Genomic DNA, 19,579 nt, shown 5'->3' with positions numbered 1-19,579 from the left:
ATGGATTTAACTCAGTGCAGTAGACTATCTAGACTTTGCAGTGGATGTACAAGGTCTTCCCCCATCCACCCTCGAGAAAGGTACACACGTTGGATGAAACATTAACATGTTCGCTCAGTCGCCTAAAGAACACTCAAAACAATAATGTGACAAAAGATGCAGCCCATGAGGGTAGCAGCCAAGCATAGCTGGAGATGAGAAGTAAGATTCCATCTGCCTGCCTGTACAGTTAGTGGGGGTTCTTTCACAGAATTATAGGATCTCTATTGGTTCTTTCCTATTCATTGAGGGTTTCCTGGTAAAACGTGCTGTTCAGAGGGAAAATGACTGTGTTCATCACTGATCTCTCTGGGCAGTTCAAAGGGCCCTGCCTGGTTGAATTGGAGTTCAGAGAGGGTGCAGGGATTGTCTAGTAGTGTGTGTGTGTGTGGGGGGGGGGGGGGGGGGGGGACTCTGTTTGGCAAAATTTCATGAGGATTGTTGCCAGAAATGGAATAGTAAATTTGCATTTAGACGGCAGAGTGTATGTGTGTGTATTTGTGTGTTACTACAGTAGATTGCCTGTGGGATGAAGGACCCATTCATTATGAAAGAAAATAACGATGTTATTCAATGCAATAGGACACCATTAGACCCTTCATGTCTGTTTATCATGCAGTCGATGACGAGTAGACAATTAGGCCTAGGTAGTTTGGTTTCTCACATTACAATTGATGAATGTGTTCTGTGCTAGTTCAAAGCACAATGCCCATGAGAACATGATGCTGTGGATGGGTGTAGAAATAATCCTGAGCATCTCGCAAAAAGTTGCCAGTTCAATAAAAAAGAAATTAATTCCCTAATCGCTGAAATTATGGATGTTCTGCCTTTTGTGCAATATCTTAATCATTAACATTGAATGAGTAAAAGTGTTGAAAATCATTGGAAAATGAATAATCTTCAACTACCGTAACAATGACAGTCACATACAGATATGTATCTACGGCGCATTCAGAAAGTATTCAGACCCCTTGACTGTTTCCACTTTTTTTTTAACGTTACAGCCTTATTCTAAAATGCATTAAATAAATAAAAAATACTCATCACTCTACATACAATACCCCATAATGTTAGCAAATGTATAAAACCTTAAAAACGGAAATACCTTAATTACATAATTATTCAGACCTTTGCTATGAGACTAGAAATTGAGCCCATGTTTCCACTGATCATCCTTGAGATGTTTCTGCAACTTGATTGGAAACCACCTGGGTTAAATTCAATTGCTTGGACATGATTTGGAAAGGCACACACCTGTCTATATAAGGTCCCACAGTTCACAGTGCAAGTCAGAGCAAAAAACAAGCCCTGAAGTCAAAGGAATTGTCCGTAGAGCTCAGAGACAGGATTGTGTGGAGGCACAGATCTGGGGAAGGGTACCAAAAAATGTCTGCAGTATTGAAGGTCCCCAAGGACACAGTGGCCATCATTTTTAAATGGAAGAGGTTTGGAACCACCAAGACTTCCGAGGGCTGGCCGCCCGGCCAAACTGAGCAATCGTGGGAGAAGGGCCTTGGTCAAGGAGGTGACCAAGAACCCGCTGTTCACTCTGACAGAGCTTCATAGTTCCTCTATGGCGATGGGAGAACCTTCCAGAAGGACAACCATGTCTGCAACACTACACCAGTCAGGCTTTTATGGTAGAGTGGCCAGACAGAAGCCACTCCTTAGTAAAAGGCACATGACAGGCTCCGAAGTGGCGCAGCAGTGTAAGGCACTGTGGTAGAGGCGTTGCTACAGACCCTGGTTCAATCCCAAGCTGTATCACAACCGGCCGTGATCGGGAGTCCCATAGGGCGCCGCACAATTGGCCCAGCGTCGTCCGGGTTAGGGGATGGTTTAGCACTGGGTAGGCTGTCATGATAAAATAAGAATTTGTTCTTAACTGACTTGCCTAGTTAAATACGTAGGTTAAATCAAATTTAAATAAAAGACAGCCTGCTTGGAGTTTGTCAAAAGGCACCTAAAGGACTCTCAGACCATGAGAAACAAAATGCTATAGTCTGATGAAACTAAGATTGAACTCTTTGGCCTGAATACCAAGTGTCACGTCTACGGTGAAGCACGGTGGTGGCAGCATCATGCTGTGGGGATGTTTGACTTGGAGACTAGTCAGGATCGAGGGATGGATGAACGGAGCAAAATACAGAGAGATCCTTGATGAAAACCTGCTCCAGAACTCTCAGGACCTTAGACTGCGGCGAAGGTTCACCTTCCAACGGGACAACGACCCTAAGCACACTGCCAAGACAACACATGATTGGCTTCGTGACAAGTCTGTGAATGTCCTTGAGTGGCCCAGCCAGAGGCCGGACTTGAACCTGATCGAACATCTCTGGAGAGACCTGAAAATAGCTGTGAGGTGAAGCTCCCCATCGAACCTGACAGAGCTTGAGAAGATCTGCAGAGAAGAATGGGAGAAACTCCCAAATTACAGGTATGCCAAGCTTGTAGCGTCATAGCCAAGAAGACTCGAGGCCAAAGGTACTTCAAACAAAGTACAGAGTAAAGGGTTTGAATATTTATGTAAATGGTATATTTATTTATTTACTGTTTTTGCTTTGTCATTATGTGTAGATTGATGAGGGGGGAAGTAACAATTTAATCAATTTTGGAATAAGGCTGTAACCTAACAAACTTGGAAAAAGTCAAGGGGTCTCAATACTTTCCGAAGGCATTGAATTCTATGGAGACACCACATGACAGTGAAAGACATGCTAGACATTTCCATTCTAATCCCATATTAGAAAGCACATCACTTTTTTGTCAATATGGGAGAGATTTTCAAGCTGAATAAAGAAAGGACACTTTTCTAAAGGACAGGATTCATACATACCTTCCATCTACTCATACATTTGATTGAACCTTGATAAGTGAATGAATGCATTACTCTGTTATACTTTATCATTCTATTTTTGATGACCAAATAGTTGTCTCTGTATGGAATATACACTGATCATCTACAGCCCTCAAACTCAACTCTGTACCACGAAGCCTGTTCCACTGTGTTTTTTAATTGTTCCCCTATAATCAAGGACTGATTGCAGTTAACTATCAGGTAGAACTGAAAACCAGCAGGCTCCAGACCTCTTAGGGTAAAAATGTAAAACCCTGATCTACCGTATGACTTTATTCATTGTATATATGTGTAACATAAGGAGGACTAGTACAATATAAATACCTATTCCTGAACCTTGGTTATTCTACACAGACACGTGACTCAAACAGGCTCATCTCCCTTCTATATTCATTCATCAGTATTTCCACCACAATTATGTATTCATCTCTACAAAAGCACACATGCCAGTGTAAAAATCAACATTAGAGAGCTAGTCTTGCATACTGCATGCACGATGATGGTTAGTGGGAACCCACTGGGCACACCAGGTCATTTCAAGATGGGTAATTCTGTCATATTTGGTTGAGACGATCAATGAGATTCAAACAGCCACTCAAAAAGACAGCCAAAAATGACTTGCATTTCCAATGTGTTATCACTATGCTTTCAACCATCGAAAAGAACAACAAAGAACTCCCAATAGAAAAACAATGTCTGATTTTTGGTTTCGTTGTCACGCAAGTCTATCACTGTGCTTTCAACCATTTAAAAGTAGTCAATTGAGTAAAAATAAAGATATCTTAATATAAAATGACTCAAGTAAAAGTGAAAGTCAGCCAGTAGAATTCTACTTGAGTAAAATTATCTTAAATTATCTGTTTTTAAATGTATTTAAGTACAATGGTGGAAAAATTACTCAATTGTCATACTTGAGTAAAAGTACAAATAAATGCTATACACGAAATTCCTTATATTAAGCTAACCAGACGGCACGATTTTCTTGTTTTTAAAATTACAGACAGCCAGGGGCACACTCCAACACTCAGACATAATTTACAAATGCAGTATTTGTGTTTAATGAGTCCTCCAGATCAGAGGCAGTAGGGAAGACAACGCACTATGTTGATAGGTGGAAGAATTTAACCATATTGCTGTCCTGTCTGAGCATTTGAAATGTAATGAGTACTTTTGGGTGTCAGGGAAAATGTATGTAAAATTTATTATTTCGGAATGTAGTGGAGTAAAAGTAAAAGTTGTCAAAAATATAAATAGTAAAGCAAAGTACAGATACCCCCCCAAAATGATTTAAGTAGTACGTAAAAGTATTTTTATTTAGTTATTTTACACAACTGAAATTGTGGCCATTGTTACGTTCTGACCTTTATTTTCCTTTGTTTTGTCTTTATGTAGTATGGTCAGGGCGTGAGTTGGGTTGGGCAGTCTATGTTTTGTCTTTATGTAGTATGGTCAGGGCGTGAGTTGGGTTGGGCAGTCTATGTTTTGGGTTGGGCAGTCTATGTTTTGTCTTTATGTAGTATGGTCAGGGCGTGAGTTGGGTTGGGCAGTCTATGTTTTGTCTTTATGTAGTATGGTCAGGGCGTGAGTTGGGTTGGGCAGTCTATGTTTTGTCTTTATGTAGTATGGTCAGGGCGTGAGTTGGGTTGGGCAGTCTATGTTTTGTCTTTATTTAGTATGGTCAGGGCGTGAGTTGGGTTGGGCAGTCTTTGTTTTGTCTTTATGTAGTATGGTCAGGGCGTGAGTTGGGTTGGGCAGTCTATGTTTTCTGTTTCTATGTTTAGGTTTCTGTTTCGGCCTAGTATGGTTCTCAGTCAAGGGCAGGTGTCGTTAGTTGTCTCTGATTGAGAATCATACTTAGGTAGCCTGGGTTTCATTGTTGGTTTGTGGGTGTTTGTCATCACACGGGACTGTTTCGGTTTGGTTTTAATTCATGTTCACATTTATTGTTTTGTATTTGTTCGTGGTCAGTTTATGTTTTATAAATATTGAATTGTGTTTGGTTGTCAACGCAACCAAATATCAACATTTGAAGGAGATATATCAACTGACTTAGTCTGGGTTTAATTCCAGTTTTTCTTCAAATTAATAATTAATATATTGGAGTCATGTCTCCATCTCAACCAAACATCTAAGTTAAATAATAGGACTAAATCAAATCAAACTTGAAGCAGAAGAAACATCTCCTTCAAATGTTGATATTTGGTTGCATTGTCAACCAAGCACAATTCAATATTTATTTTGTATTACAGTAAATAGCCTAAAGTTAAGGCTATCTTACAAACTAATGTAACATTCAACCTTAAAATGAGTAACACATCTATGGCTGTAACGGCAGATTTCCTCCTCTTCGTCTGAAGAGCCATGTAGATTCCACGTCACAATAGGTTGACAAATGACGTTGAAACAACGTTGATTCAACCAGTTTGTGCCCAGTGGGAAGCTTGTCAGGAATCCAGAGTGGCATGATGAGTATTCAGACCTCATAGATAGGGCCCTGTGTTTTGGTTAATCATGTGACATGACCTGAATTTCAACCTTTATTTAAAGCCTTTTCATCAAACTGTTCCATTTCAGCACCATCCTCAGACAATTGCTTTCATTTTTGGTCTAATTCTAATTTATGTAAAAGGATTAAAATAAAGGTTTAAATCCAGGTCATGTGACATGATTAACTAAAACACAGGGCCCTACTCGTGGGGTCTCGTAATGGACAGTATGAGTCGTAAAAGTGAAATCTGTGATCTGGGAACCAATTCTTGATATACCTATTGATGATTGAAGAATATAACTTAAAATGTCCCATGTTTATGGCATCATAATGCCAAAATTTAAGGTTGATTTGTAACTAGTATAACTTAGAAATATGAAACTCTGACACTTTAAAACTATAATGTTGTCTTGGGCTGTCAGTCCTTGCATACATATCTATATCTATACATTTGAGAGTTATCTTTCTCCAGCCTCAATCCTCAGCTTTATACAGTAGCAAACCAAGTGGCGGGGCTGCGTTTGGCTGAAAAACCAATGTGCCTTTAAGGTTGGTTTCCACCCTGCTATCATCAGTGCTTCACTCCTGCAGAGCGCTGGCTGGAAAGGCTCAGCTCACTACGGCACCCTGGGAGATGATTGAAAGGAGGAGAGCACTCTCCGCTCTTTATCTGACATTAAATCCAGTAGAGGGATTTGGACCTACTACTGCACACCTAGAGGTCCAAATTACATAAATGCTGCTCTCTTTTTCTCTCTCTCTTTCTCTCTCTCTCTCTTCTTTTATTTATGCATCTGCTGGTCCATCCACCTGACAGGTGTGGCATATCATGAAGTAAACAGCATGATCATAACACAGGTGCACCTTGTGCTGGGGGCAATAAAAGGCCACTCTAAAATGTGCAGTTTTGTCAAACAACACAATACCACAAATGTCTCAAGTTTTTATGGAGAGCGCAATTCGTATGTTGACTGCAGGAATGTCCAGCAGAGCTGTTGCCAGAAAATGTAATGTTCATTCCTCTACCATAAGCCAACTCCAACGTCATTTTAGAGATTTGGGCAGTACCTCCAACCGGCCTCACAACCCCAGATCATGTGTATAGCGTCTGTGGGCGAACGATTTGCTGATGTCAACATTGTGAACAGATTGCCCCATGGTGGAGGTGGGGTTGTCGTATGGGCAGGTATTTTATCAATGGCAATTTGAATGAACAAAAATACCATGACTAGATCCTGAGGCCCATTGTGAGGCCCATTTTTTTAGGTATCTGTGACCAACAGATGCAGATCTGTATTCCCCAGTCATGATTTCCTCATATAAACTGTAACTCCACAAAATCAATGAAATTGTTGTGTTTGCATTTTTGCATATTCTATATATTACAAGACCAAAAGTATGTGAACACCTGCTTGTAGAACATCTCATTCCAAAATCATTGGCATTAATATGGAGTTGGTCCCCCATTTGCTGCTATAACAGCTGCGGGGACTTGCTTCCATTTAGCCAAAAGAGCATTAGTGAGGTTGGGCACTGATGTTGGGGTTGAGGTCAGGGCTCTGTGCAGGCCAGTCAAGTTCTTCCACACCGATCTCAACAAACCATTTCTGTATGGACCTCACTTTGTGCACAGGAGCATAGTCATGCTGAAACAGGAAAGGGCCTTCCCCAAACTGTTGCCACAAAGTTGGAAGCAATGAATCATCTATAATGTAATTGTATGCTGTGGAGTTAAGATTTCCCTTCACTGGAACTAAGGGGCCAACCCCTAACCATGAAATCAGCCCCAGACCATTATTCCTCATCCACCAAACTTGACAGTTATGCACTATGCATTTTGCCAGATTGTGAAGTGTGAATCATCACTCCAGAGAAACCATTTCCACTGCTCCAGAGTCCATGGTCAGCGAGCTTTTCACCACTCCAGCCGACGCTTGGCATTGCCCATGGTGATCTTAGGCTTGTGTGTGGCTGCTCGGCCATGTGGCTGCTCGGCCATGGATTTTAGAAGGGCAGGGCAGGAGGGATATAGGTCTATAACAGTTTGACATAGCTTCCAGAGGCAGTTTGGAATTCAGTAGTGAGTGTTGCAACCAAGCACAGATGATTTTTACTCGTTACCTGCTTCAGCACTCAGCGGTCCCGGTCTGTGAGCTTGTGTGGTCTACCACTTCGCGGTCCGTTGTTGCTCCTAGATGTTTTAATTTCACAATAACTTACAACTTACAGTTGACCAGGGCAGCTCTAGCAGGGCATACATTTGACGATCTGACTTGTTGGAAAGGTGGTATCATATGACGGTGCCACATTGAAAGTCACTGATCTCTTCAGTAAGGCCATTCCACTGCCAATGTTTGTATATGGAGATTGCATGGCTGTGTACACATTTCAGCAACGGGTGTGGCTGAAATAGCCGGATCCACTCATTTGAATGTGTATCCACATACATTTGGCCATGTAGCGTATATATGCACAACCATTCAAAAGTTTGTGGTCACTTAAAAATGTCCTTGTTTTTGAAAGAAAATCATTTTTTTGGTACAATAAATAACATTCAGTTGATCCGAAATACAGTGTAGACATTGTTAAAGTTGTAAATGACTGATGTAGCTGCCTACCCAAGAACGTCAGAGGACTAAAATCAGTTAACCACCAAACTGAGGAACTCAATTTAACCTTGCGCAATACCCTAGATGCAGTTGCACCCCTAAAAACTAAAATAATTTGTCATAAGAAACTAGCTCCCTGGTATACAGAAAATACCCGAGCCCTGAAGCAAATTTCCAGAAAATTGGAACGGAAATGGCAAGACACCAAACTGGAAGTCTTCCGACTAGCTTGGAAAGACAGTACCGTACAGTATCGAAGAGCCCTCACTGCTGCTACACCAAACTGGAAGACTTCCGATTAGCTTGGAAAGACAGTACCGTGGAGTATCGAAGAGCCCTCACTGCTGCTACACCAAACTGGAAGACTTCCGACTAGCTTGGAAAGACAGTACAGTGCAGTATCGAAGAGCCCTCACTGCTGCTACACCAAACTGGAAGACTTCCGACTAGCTTGGAAAGACAGTACAGTGCAGTATCAAAGAGCCCTCACTGCTGCTACACCAAACTGGAAGACTTCCGATTAGCTTGGAAAGACAGTACCGTGGAGTATCGAAGAGCCCTCACTGCTGCTACACCAAACTGGAAGAAAGCTTGGAAAGACAGTACAGTGCAGTATCAAAGAGCCCTCACTGCTGCTAAACCAAACTGGAAGACTTCCGACTAGCTTGGAAAGACAGTACAGTGCAGTATCAAAGAGCCCTCACTGCTGCTACACCAAACTGGAAGAGCTTGAAAGACAGTACAGTGCAGTATCGAGGAGCCCTCACTGCTGCTACACCAAACTGGAAGTCTTCCGACTAGCTTGGAAAGACAGTACAGTGCAGTATCGAGGAGCCCTCACTGCTGCTACACCAAACTGGAAGACTTCCGACTAGCTTGGAAAGACAGTACAGTGCAGTATCGAGGAGCCCTCACTGCTGCTACACCAAACTGGAAGACTTCCGACTAGCTTGGAAAGACAGTACAGTGCAGTATCAAAGAGCCCTCACTGCTGCTACACCAAACTGGAAGACTTCCGACTAGCTTGGAAAGACAGTACAGTGCAGTATCAAAGAGCCCTCACTGCTGCTAAACCAAACTGGAAGACTTCCGACTAGCTTGGAAAGACAGTACAGTGCAGTATCAAAGAGCCCTCACTGCTGCTACACCAAACTGGAAGACTTCCGACTAGCTTGGAAAGACAGTACAGTGCAGTATCGAGGAGCCCTCACTGCTGCTACACCAAACTGGAAGTCTTCCGACTAGCTTGGAAAGACAGTACAGTGCAGTATCGAGGAGCCCTCACTGCTGCTACACTAAACTGGAAGACTTCCGACTAGCTTGGAAAGACAGTACAGTGCAGTATCGAGGAGCCCTCACTGCTGCTACCAAACTGGAAGACTTCCGACTAGCTTGGAAAGACAGTACAGTGCAGTATCGAGGAGCCCTCACTGCTGCTACACCAAACTGGAAGACTTCCGACTAGCTTGGAAAGACAGTACAGTGCAGTATCGAGGAGCCCTCACTGCTGCTACACCAAACTGGAAGACTTCCTTAGCTTGGAAAGACAGTACAGTGCAGTATCAAAGAGCCCTCACTGCTGCTAAACCAAACTGGAAGACGACTAGCTTGGAAAGACAGTACAGTGCAGTATCGAGAGCCCTCACTGCTGCTACACCAAACTGGAAGTCTTCCGACTAGCTTGGAAAGACAGTACAGTGCAGTATCGAGGAGCCCTCACTGCTGCTACACCAAACTGGAAGACTTCCGACTAGCTTGGAAAGACAGTACAGTGCAGTATCGAGGAGCCCTCACTGCTGCTACACCAAACTGGAAGACTTCCGACTAGCTTGGAAAGACAGTACAGTGCAGTATCAAAGAGCCCTCAATGCTGCTACACCAAACTGGAAGACTTCCGACTAGCTTGGAAAGACAGTACAGTGCAGTATCAAAGAGCCCTCACTGCTGCTACACCAAACTGGAAGACTTCCGACTAGCTTGGAAAGACAGTACAGTGCAGTATCAAAGAGCCCCCACTGCTGCTCCACCAAACTGGAAGACTTCCGACTAGCTTGGAAAGACAGTACCGTGCAGTATCAAAGAGCCCTCACTGCTGCTACACCAAACTGGAAGACTTCCAACTAGCATGGAAAGACAGTACCGTCCAGTATCGAAGAGCCCTCACTGCTGCTACACCAAACTGGAAGTCTTCCGACTAGCTTGGAAAGACAGTACCGTCCATTATCGAAGAGCCCTCACTGCTGCTACACCAAACTGGAAGTCTTCCGACTAGCTTGGAAAGACAGTACCGTGCAGTATCAAAGAGCCCTCACTGCTGCTACACCAAACTGGAAGTCTTCCGACTAGCTTGGAAAGACAGTACCGTCCAGTATCGAAGAGCCCTCACTGCTGCTACACCAAACTGGAAGTCTTCCGACTAGCATGGAAAGACAGTACCGTCCAGTATCGAAGAGCCCTCACTGCTGCTACACCAAACTGGAAGTCTTCCGACTAGCTTGGAAAGACAGTACCGTCCAGTGGAAGAGCCCTCACTGCTGCTACACCAAACTGGAAGTCTTCCGACTAGCTTGGAAAGACAGTACCGTGCAGTATCAAAGAGCCCTCACTGCTGCTACACCAAACTGGAAGTCTTCCGACTAGCTTGGAAAGACAGTACCGTCCAGTATCGAAGAGCCCTCACTGCTGCTAAACCAAACTGGAAGACTTCCGACTAGCTTGGAAAGACAGTACAGTGCAGTATCAAAGAGCCCTCACTGCTGCTACACCAAACTGGAAGACTTCCGACTAGCTTGGAAAGACAGTACAGTGCAGTATCGAGGAGCCCTCACTGCTGCTACACCAAACTGGAAGTCTTCCGACTAGCTTGGAAAGACAGTACAGTGCAGTATCGAGGAGCCCTCACTGCTGCTACACCAAACTGGAAGACTTCCGACTAGCTTGGAAAGACAGTACAGTGCAGTATCGAGGAGCCCTCACTGCTGCTACACCAAACTGGAAGACTTCCGACTAGCTTGGAAAGACAGTACAGTGCAGTATCTGCTGCTACACCAAACTGGAAGACTTCCGACTAGCTTGGAAAGACAGTACAGTGCAGTATCAAAGAGCCCTCACTGCTGCTAAACCAAACTGGAAGACTTCCGACTAGCTTGGAAAGACAGTACAGTGCAGTATCGAGGAGCCCTCACTGCTGCTACACCAAACTGGAAGTCTTCCGACTAGCTTGGAAAGACAGTACAGTGCAGTATCGAGGAGCCCTCACTGCTGCTACACCAAACTGGAAGACTTCCGACTAGCTTGGAAAGACAGTACAGTGCAGTATCGAGGAGCCCTCACTGCTGCTACACCAAACTGGAAGACTTCCGACTAGCTTGGAAAGACAGTACAGTGCAGTATCAAAGAGCCCTCAATGCTGCTACACCAAACTGGAAGACTTCCGACTAGCTTGGAAAGACAGTACAGTGCAGTATCAAAGAGCCCTCACTGCTGCTACACCAAACTGGAAGAACTAGCTTGGAAAGACAGTACAGTGCAGTATCAAAGAGCCCCCACTGCTGCTCCACCAAACTGGAAGACTTGACTAGCTTGGAAAGACAGTACCGTGCAGTATCAAAGAGCCCTCACTGCTGCTACACCAAACTGGAAGACTTCCAACTAGCATGGAAAGACAGTACCGTCCAGTATCGAAGAGCCCTCACTGCTGCTACACCAAACTGGAAGTCTTCCGACTAGCTTGGAAAGACAGTACCGTCCATTATCGAAGAGCCCTCACTGCTGCTACACCAAACTGGAAGTCTTCCGACTAGCTTGGAAAGACAGTACCGTGCAGTATCAAAGAGCCCTCACTGCTGCTACACCAAACTGGAAGTCTTCCGACTAGCTTGGAAAGACAGTACCGTCCAGTATCGAAGAGCCCTCACTGCTGCTACACCAAACTGGAAGTCTTCCGACTAGCTTGGAAAGACAGTACCGTCCAGTATCGAAGAGCCCTCACTGCTGCTACACCAAACTGGAAGTCTTCCGACTAGCTTGGAAAGACTGTCCTCGAAGAGCCCTCACTGCTGCAACCAAACTGGAAGTCTTCCGACTAGCTTGGAAAGACAGTACCGTGCAGTATCAAAGAGCCCTCACTGCTGCTACACCAAACTGGAAGTCTTCCGACTAGCTTGGAAAGACAGCGTCCAGTATCGAAGAGCCCTCACTGCTGCTACACCAAACTGGAAGTCTTCCGACTAGCTTGGAAAGACAGTACCGTCCAGTATTGAAGAGCCCTCACTGCTGCTACACCAAACTGGAAGTCTTCCGACTAGCTTGGAAAGACAGTACCGTCCAGTATCGAAGAGCCCTCACTGCTGCTACACCAAACTGGAAGACTTCCGACTAGCTTGGAAAGACAGTACAGTGCAGTATCAAAGAGCCTTCACTGCTGCTACACCAAACTGGAAGACTTCCGACTAGCTTGGAAAGACAGTACAGTGCAGTACCGAAGAGCCCTCACTGCTGCTACACCAAACTGGAAGACTTCCGACTAGCTTGGAAAGACAGTACCGTGCAGTATCAAAGAGCCCTCACTGCTGCTACACCAAACTGGAAGACTTCCGACTAGCATGGAAAGACAGTACCGTCCAGTATCGAGGAGCCCTCACTGCTGCTACACCAAACTGGAAGACTTCCGACTAGCTTGGAAAGACAGTACAGTGCAGTATCAAAGAGCCCTCACTGCTGCTACACCAAACTGGAAGACTTCCGACTAGCTTGGAAAGACAGTACAGTGCAGTACCGAAGAGCCCTCACTGCTGCTACACCAAACTGGAAGACTTCCGACTAGCTTGGAAAGACAGTACAGTGCAGTACCGAAGAGCCCTCACTGCTGCTACACCAAACTGGAAGTCTTCCGACTAGCATGGAAAGACAGTACCGTCCAGTATCGAAGAGCCCTCACTGCTGCTACACCAAACTGGAAGTCTTCCGACTAGCTTGGAAAGACAGTACCGTCCAGTATCGAAGAGCCCTCACTGCTGCTACACCAAACTGGAAGTCTTCCGACTAGCTTGGAAAGACAGTACCGTGCAGTATCAAAGAGCCCTCACTGCTGCTACACCAAACTGGAAGTCTTCCGACTAGCTTGGAAAGACAGTACCGTCCAGTATCGAAGAGCCCTCACTGCTGCTACACCAAACTGGAAGTCTTCCGACTAGCTTGGAAAGACAGTACCGTCCAGTATGGAAGAGCCCTCACTGCTGCTACACCAAACTGGAAGTCTTCCGACTAGCTTGGAAAGACAGTACCGTCCAGTATCGAAGAGCCCTCACTGGTGCTACACCAAACTGGAAGACTTCCGACTAGCTTGGAAAGACAGTACACTGCAGTATCAAAGAGCCTTCACTGCTGCTACACCAAACTGGAAGACTTCCGACTAGCTTGGAAAGACAGTACAGTGCAGTACCGAAGAGCCCTCACTGCTGCTACACCAAACTGGAAGTCTTCCGACTAGCTTGGAAAGACAGTACAGTGCAGTATCAAAGAGCCCTCACTGCTGCTCCACCAAACTGGAAGACTTCCGACTAGCTTGGAAAGACAGTACCGTGCAGTATCAAAGAGCCCTCACTGCTGCTACACCAAACTGGAAGACTTCCGACTAGCATGGAAAGACAGTACCGTCCAGTATCGAGGAGCCCTCACTGCTGCTACACCAAACTGGAAGACTTCCGACTAGCATGGAAAGACAGTACCGTCCAGTATCGAAGAGCCCTCACTGCTGCTACACCAAACTGGAAGTCTTCCGACTAGCTTGGAAAGACAGTACCGTCCAGTATCGAAGAGCCCTCACTGCTGCTACACCAAACTGGAAGTCTTCCGACTAGCTTGGAAAGACAGTACCGTGCAGTATCAAAGAGCCCTCACTGCTGCTACACCAAACTGGAAGTCTTCCGACTAGCTTGGAAAGACAGTACCGTCCAGTATCGAAGAGCCCTCACTGCTGCTACACCAAACTGGAAGTCTTCGACTAGCTTGGAAAGACAGTACCGTCCTCGAAGAGCCCTCACTGCTGCTACACCAAACTGGAAGACTAGCTTGGAAAGACAGTACCGACCAGTATCGAAGAGCCCTCACTGCTGCTACATCAAACTGGAAGTCTTCCGACTAGCTTGGAAAGACAGTACCGTCCAGTATCGAGGAGCCCTCACTGCTGCTACACCAAACTGGAAGTCTTCTGACTAGCTTGGAAAGACAGTACCGTACAGTATCAAAGAGCCCTCACTGCTGCTACACCAACCTGGAAGTCTTCTGACTAGCTTGGAAAGACAGTACCGTGCAGTATTGAAGAGCCCTCACTGCTGCTACACCAAACTGGAAGTCTTCTGACTAGCTTGGAAAGACAGTACCGTACAGTATCAAAGAGCCCTCACTGCTGCTACACCAACCTGGAAGTCTTCTGACTAGCTTGGAAAGACAGTACCGTGCAGTATTGAAGAGCCCTCACTGCTGCTACACCAAACTGGAAGTCTTCTGACTAGCTTGGAAAGACAGTACCGTGCAGTATTGAAGAGCCCTCACTGCTGCTCAATCATCCTATTTTTACAACTTAATTGAGGAAAATAAGAACAATCCAAAATGTATTTTTGATACTGTCGCAAAGCTAACTAAAAAGCAGCATTCCCCAAGAGAGGATGGCTTTCACTTCAGCAGTAATAAATTCATGAACTTTTTTGAGGAAAAGATCATGATCATTAGAAAGCAAATTACGGACTCCTCTTTAAATCAGCTTATTCCTCCAAAGCTCAGTTGTCCTGAGTCTGCACAACTCTGCCAGGACCTAGGATCAAGAGAGACACTCAAGTGTTTTAGTACTATATCTCTTGACACAATGATGAAAATAATCATGGCCTCTAAACTTTCAAGCTGCATACTGGATCCTATTCCAACTAAACTACTGAAAGATATGCTTCCTGTGCTTGGCCCTCCTATGTTGAACATAATAAACAGCTCTCTATCCTCCGGATGTTTACCAAACTCACTAAAAGTGTCAGTAACAAAGCCTCTCTTGACTCACTGCCTTCCTGAAGAAAAACAATGTATACGAAATGCTTCAGTCTGGTTTTAGACCCAATCACAGCACCGAGACCGCACTTGTGAAGGTGGTAAATTACCTTTTAATGGCGTCAGACCGAGGCTCTGCATCTGTCCTCGTGCTCCTAGACCTTAGTGCTGCTTTTGATACCATTGACCACCACATTCTTTTGGAGATTGGGAACCCAAATTGGTCTACATGGACAATTTCTGGCCTGGTTTAGATCTTATCTGTCGGAAAGATCAGATCAGTTTGTCTCTGTGAATGGTTTGTCCTCTGACAAATCAACTGTAAATGTCGGTGTTCCTCAATGTTCACTATATATTTTACCTCTTGGGGATGTCATTCGAAAACATAATGTTAACTTTCACTGCTATGTGGATGACACACAGCTGTACATTTCAATGAAACATGGTGAAGCCCCAAAATTGCCCTCACTAGAAGCCTGTGTTTCACACATAAGGAAGTGGATGGCTGCAAACTTTCTACTTTTAAACTCGGACAAAACAGAGATGCTTGTTCTAGGTCCCAAGAAACAAAGAGATCTTCTGTTGAATCTGACAATTAATCTTGATGGTTGTATAGTCATCTCAAATAAAACTGTGAAGGACCTCGGCGTTACTCTGGACCCTGATCTCTCTTTTGACAAACATATCAAGACTGTTTCAAGGACAGCTTTTTTCCATCTACGTAACATTGCAAAAATCCGAAACGTTCTGTCCAAAAATGGTGCAAAAAAATTAATCCATGCTTTTGTTACTTCTAGGTTAGACTACTGCAATGCTCTACTTTCTGGCTACCCGGATATAGCACTAAATAAAGTTAGTGCGAAATACGGCTGATAGAATCCTGACTATAACCAAAAAGAATTTGATCATATTACTCCAGTGCTAGCCTCCCTACACTAGATTCCTGTTAAGGCAAGGGCTGTTTTCAAGGTTTTACTGCTAACCTACAAAGCATTACATGGGCTTGCTCCTACCTATCTTTCCGATTTGGTCCTGCCGTACATACCTACACGTACGCTACAGTCACAAGACGCAGGCCTCCTAATTGTTCCTAGAATTTCTAAGCAAACAGCTGGAGGAAGGGCTTTCTCCTATAGAGCTCCATTTTTATGGAATGGTCTGCCTACCCATGTGAGAGACGCAGTCTCGGTCTCAACCTTTAAGTCTTTACTGAAGACTCATCTCTTCAGTGGGTCATATTGAGTATAGTCTGGCCCAGGAGTGTGAAGGTGAACGGAAAGGCTCTGGAGCAACGAACCACCCTTGCTGTCTCTGCCTGGCTGGTTCCCCTCTTTCCACTGGGATTCTCTGCCTCTAACCCTATTACAGGGGCTGAGTCACAGGCTAACTGGTGCTCTTTCATGCCGTCCCTAGGAGGGGTGCGTCACTTGAGTGGGTTGAGTCACTGATGTGATCTTCCTGTCTGGGTTGGCGCCCCCCCTTGGGTTGTGCCGTGGCGGAGATCTTTGTGGGCTATACTCGGACTTGTCTCAGGATGGTAAGTTGGTGGTCGAAGATATCCCTCTAGTGGTGTGGGGGCTGTGCTTTGGCAAAGTGGGTGGGGTTATATCCTTCCTGTTTGGCCCTGTATGCTGCGGTAGTTTATGTGTCGGGGGGCTAGGGTCAGTTTGTTATATCTGGAGTGCTTCTCCTGTCTTATCCGGTGTCCTGTGTGATTTTTAAGTATGCTCTCTCTAATTCTCTATTTCTTTCTCTCTCTCGGAGGACCTGAGTCCTAGGACCATGCCTCAGGACTACCTGGCATGATGACTCCTTGCTGTCCCCAGTCCACCTGGCCATGCTGCTGCTCCAGTTTCAACTGTTCTGCCTGCGGCTATGGAACCCTGACCTGTTCACCGGACGTGCTACCTGTCCCAGACCTGCTGTTTTCAACTCTCTAGAGACAGCAGGAGCGGTAGAGATACTCTTCATGATCGGCAATGAAAAGCCAACTGACATTTACTCCTGAGGTGCTGACTTGCTGCACCCTCGACAACTACTGTGATTATTATTATTTGACCATGCTGGTCATTTATGAACATTTTGGCCAACATCTTGGCCATGTTCTGTTATAATCTCCACCCGGCACAGCCAGAAGAGTCCACCCCTCGTAGCCTGGTTCCTCTCTAGGTTTCTTCCTAGGTTTTGGCCTTTCTAGAAAGTTTTTCCGAGCCACCGTGCTTCTACACCTGCATTGCTTGCTGTTTGGGGTTTTAGCCTGGGTTTCTGAAATATCAGTTGATGTAAGAAGGGCTATATAAATAAATTTGATTTGATTTGATGAAGCTGGAAACGGCAGATTTTTTAGGGAATATCTACATAGGCGTACAGAGGTCCATTATCAGCAACCATTACTCGTGTCCCAATGGCACGTTGTGTTAGCTAATCCAAGTTTATCATTTTTAAAGGCTAATTTATCATTAGAAACCCCTTTTGCAAGTATGTTAGCACAGCTGATTAAAGAAGCAATAAAACTAGCCTTTTTTAGACTAGTTGAGTATCTGGAGCATCAACATTTGTGGGTTCGATTACAGGCTCAAAATGGCCAGAAACAAAGAGCTTTCTTCTGAAACTCATCAGCCTATTTTTGTTCTGAGAAATGTATGCTATTCCATGCGAGAAATTGTCAAGAAACTGACGATCAGAACAGTGCAAACGGTCTCTAACCAGAATAGAAAGAGTAGTGGGAGGCCCTGGTGCACAACTGAGCAAGAGGACAAGTACATTAGAGTGTCTAGTTTGAGAAACAGACGCCTCACAAGTCCTCAACGGTATATCATTTTTTGAATGATGGAGGCCACTGTGTTCTTGCAGACCTTCAATGCTGCAGAAATGTGTTGATGCCCTTCCCAAGATCTGTGCCTCGACACAATCCTCTCTCGGCGCTCTACAGACAATTCCTTCAACCTCATGGCTTGGTTTTTGCTCTGACATGCACTGTTAACTGTTGGACCTTATATAGACAGGCCTTTCCAAATTTACCACAAGTTGTAGAAACATCTCAAGGATGATCAATGGAATCAGGATGCACCTGAGCTCAACTTCGAGTCTCATAGCAAAGTGTCTGATTAATTCTAAAAGTCTGATTAATTCTTGTGTAGATTGATGAGTAAAACACTTAATTTAATCCATTGTAGAAGAAGGCTGTAACATAACGAAATGTGGAAAAAGTGAAGGGGTCTAAATACTTTCCAAATGCAACAGTTGAAGTCAGAAGTTTACATACACCTTAGCGAAATAGTACAAATTCCCTGTCTCAGTTCAGTTAGGATCACCACTTTATTTTAAGAATGTGAAATGTCAGAATAATAGTGGAGAGAATGATTTATTTCAGCTTTGATTTCTTTCATAACATTCCCAGTGGGTCAGACGTTTACATGCACTCAATTTTAAATTGTTTAACTTGGGGCAAACGTTTCGGGTAGCCTTCCACAAGCTTCCCACAATAAGTTGGGTGAATTTTGGCCCATTCCTCCTGACAGAGCTGGTGTAATTGAGTCAGGTTTGTAGGCGTCCTTGCTCGTACATGCTTTTTCAGTTCTGCCCACAAATATTCTATAGGATTGAGGTCAGGACTTTGTTGTCCTTAATGCTTGGGGTCATTGTCCATTTGGAAGACCTATTTGAGACCAGGCTTTAACTTCCTGACTGATGTCTTGAGACTTGAAACTTCCGACATCTATTTTGTGAAGTGCACCAGTCCCTCCTGCAGCAAAGCACCCCCACAACATGATGCTGTCACCCCTGTGCTTCACGGTTGGGATGGTGTTCTTCGGCTTGCAAGCCTCCCCCTTTTTCCTCCAAACATAACGATAGTCATTATGGCCAACAGTTTTATTTTTGTTTCATCAGACCAGAGGACATTTCTCAAAAAAGTATGATCTTTGTCCCCATGTGCAGTTGCAAACCATTGTCTGGCTTTTTTATGGCGGTTTTGGAGCAGTGACTTCTTTCTTACTGAGTGGCCTTTCAGGTTATGTTGATATAGGTCTTGTTTTACTGTGGATATAGATACTTTTGTACCTGTTCCCTCCAGCATCTTCACAAGGTCCTTTGCTGTTGTTCTGGGATTGATTTGCACTTTTCGCACCAAAATAGGTTAATCTCTAGGAGACAGAACGCGTCTCCTTCCTGAGCGGTATGACGGCTGCGTGGTCCCCCATGAACCAGACATGTGGAGGTCTACAATTTGTTTTTTTAGGTCTTGGTTGATTTCTTTTGATTTTCCAATGATGTCAAGCATAGTGGCACTGAGTTTGAAGCTAGGTCTTGAAATACATCCACAGGTACACCTCCAATTGACTACAATTATGTAAATTAGCCTATCAGAAGCTTCTAAAGCCATGACATCATTTTCTGGAATTTTCCAAGCTGTTTAAAAGCACATTCAACATAATGTATGTAAACTTCTGACCCACTGGAATTGTGATACAGTGAATTATAAGTGAAATAATCTGTCTGTAAACAATTGTTGGAACAAAGTAGATGTCACTTGTGTCATGCACAAAG

This window comes from Oncorhynchus nerka, linkage group LG9b (assembly GCF_034236695.1).
Source record: "Oncorhynchus nerka isolate Pitt River linkage group LG9b, Oner_Uvic_2.0, whole genome shotgun sequence".
NCBI classification, from domain to species: domain Eukaryota; kingdom Metazoa; phylum Chordata; class Actinopteri; order Salmoniformes; family Salmonidae; genus Oncorhynchus; species Oncorhynchus nerka.
Note: the sequence above shows the minus strand (reverse complement) of the source record.